This window comes from Mastomys coucha, unplaced genomic scaffold, assembly GCF_008632895.1.
Source record: "Mastomys coucha isolate ucsf_1 unplaced genomic scaffold, UCSF_Mcou_1 pScaffold5, whole genome shotgun sequence".
NCBI lineage: Eukaryota > Metazoa > Chordata > Mammalia > Rodentia > Muridae > Mastomys > Mastomys coucha.
This window is the reverse complement of record NW_022196911.1, coordinates 69,784,885-69,786,909: the sequence shown is the minus strand read 5'-3', so window position 1 is coordinate 69,786,909 and position 2,025 is coordinate 69,784,885. Positions and strand designations below refer to the sequence as shown.

The window sequence follows — 2,025 nt, the reverse complement described above, 5'->3', positions numbered from 1 at the left end:
GTCTCTCTCTCTCTCTCTCTCTCTCTCTCTCTCTCTCTCTCTCTCTCTCTCTCTCTCTCTGTGTTGTGTGTGCATGCACCCAGAGTGTGACTTAAACTATCCAACACACAGATGCCTCTGACAGCAAGACTAGGAATATGCCAGTAAGGAAACTGTGCTCTGCAGCAGCTGCAGACCACAATGCTTGGCTATACAAAGGGCATAGTGGCCCTGGCAGAGGCAGCACACAACCTGCCCTCACCTGCAGAGGCGCAACACAGTCTGCCCTCACCTGCAGAGGCGGCACACACCCTGCCCTCACCTGCCACTGACCATGTCTGACAGCTGTCCCTTATCCCTGGTCTCCTCCCCAGTAAGAGATACAGGATTTCATAAGCCCTTGGTTCTAGGAAGGAAGTCAGATGTGTTCAGTCCCAATGGTGGGGCCCCAGGAAGCAGGTGTCTTTCTTGCTCACAGTCCCTGCCCCTGAGGGCAGCTGTGTGGGGGAGGCAACGGAGCAGTGGCTTAGTGCCCTGATGTCTACCACAGCCTTGTGTGTCAGAGAGCAGCAGGGATGGCCAGGCAGTGTGCACCCAATTCCCTTCCCTCTCTGTGAAAGGCTCAGGGCCCAGGGTGCAACTCTAAAGGCTCAACAGGGTTCTGCTTCTGGACTTGACTACTTTGCTCATCCTAAGAGCTCCAGTTAAGCGCAGTCTTCCTCCACCTTCACACAAACTGGGACAGGCTGGGAACTTTGATGTTGAGATTGCTGCTGCTGATGTTCCTGGGGATCTCAGGAAGGGTGATGCTCTTCACAGCGGACTCGGCCATTGGGGGAGCTGTTGAAAGGCCGCCCTCCGACTTCTCCAGCCTGTTTTGAGCTTCAGTTTGAGCCGCAATTTCATTCATGTTTGTTTTCAACACCATCCCACCCATCACCACCTCTTGGAGGATGTAGTGCACTTTAGCCATATGGAAGATCAAGTCCAACTCACAGACATTTTCAAAACATGTACCCAGAGTCTCCACAAAAACCTGGATGTGCTCCAAGATCCTAAGTTCACTCTGATGCCTCCACACAAAACACAAAGTAGAGGGTAGCATAGTGCTGGTAAATTAGTTTGTAGTCAGAGCCACCAATCAAACTTCCACCTTCTAAGAAGTTACAGATGTTGTCATCTATCTTAAGGCTGGATGGAACGTCTCTCGAATAATCTATTGTTGAATATCTCCTGGAAAACGCTGGTAGAAACCAGCCAGCCACGGCGTCCCATGGTTGTCGAAAACCAGAATCACTTGACTCATCTTTGCTGGTCCTGCTTCTCTCGGCACCAGCTGCTCCAAGAAGCACCTGTGTATTTTTGCTTATGGCTTAGGCTAAAGCAGAACAGGAATTATGAAGGTTGGGAACAACCTGAGCAATATTCAAGTCTGTAACTGCGCTGTTTCTACATTGGATTTTAGCAGAGACAAAACATAGAGAATTTTAGCAGAGACAAAACATAGAGAATGAGGGATGGAACCAAGATTTTCAAAATTATTTCACATCAATTAAGATATCAAGTCTTCCTGTTGGATGACATCATTGAGGATGGTCACGGTACGCTATTTTCAGTTTTTGTTTTTGTTCTGCTTCATTTACATGTTGCACACATAAAGCACGCAAAGGCAATTCCCTAGAAGACCCTTAAGCATCTACCTCTGGCACCAAACCATCCCTACCTGCTTATTTTTTAAAAAAAAATTTATTTTATTTTACTTTATTTTTTTTTGTTTTTTAAACTTTTATTGCATTATGATGAGAAAAGTTACATGATTTCAATTTATCTGAATTTGTTAACATTTAAAAATATATTTTAATTAAATAGAATTGAATCACATTCTTGTTCCCCTTTTGTAGCACCACTCCTCCCATAGACCCCCCCTTCAATACTTACAATATCTTTTTTGTCATATTCTTTAAAATTTATAAAATATTAACAATAAAAATAAGTATTATAAAAGTTGTTTGATATAAAACAACAATCGATTTAACAGTCTTATGT

The 2,025-nt window shown here is 44.3% G+C and overlaps 1 pseudogene; it reads right to left on the bottom strand.

Annotated features, from left to right (window-relative positions):
• Positions 1-706: 706 nt before the first annotated feature.
• On the bottom strand, positions 707-1,285 carry LOC116078142 (annotated as a pseudogene).
• Positions 1,286-2,025: the final 740 nt, after the last annotated feature.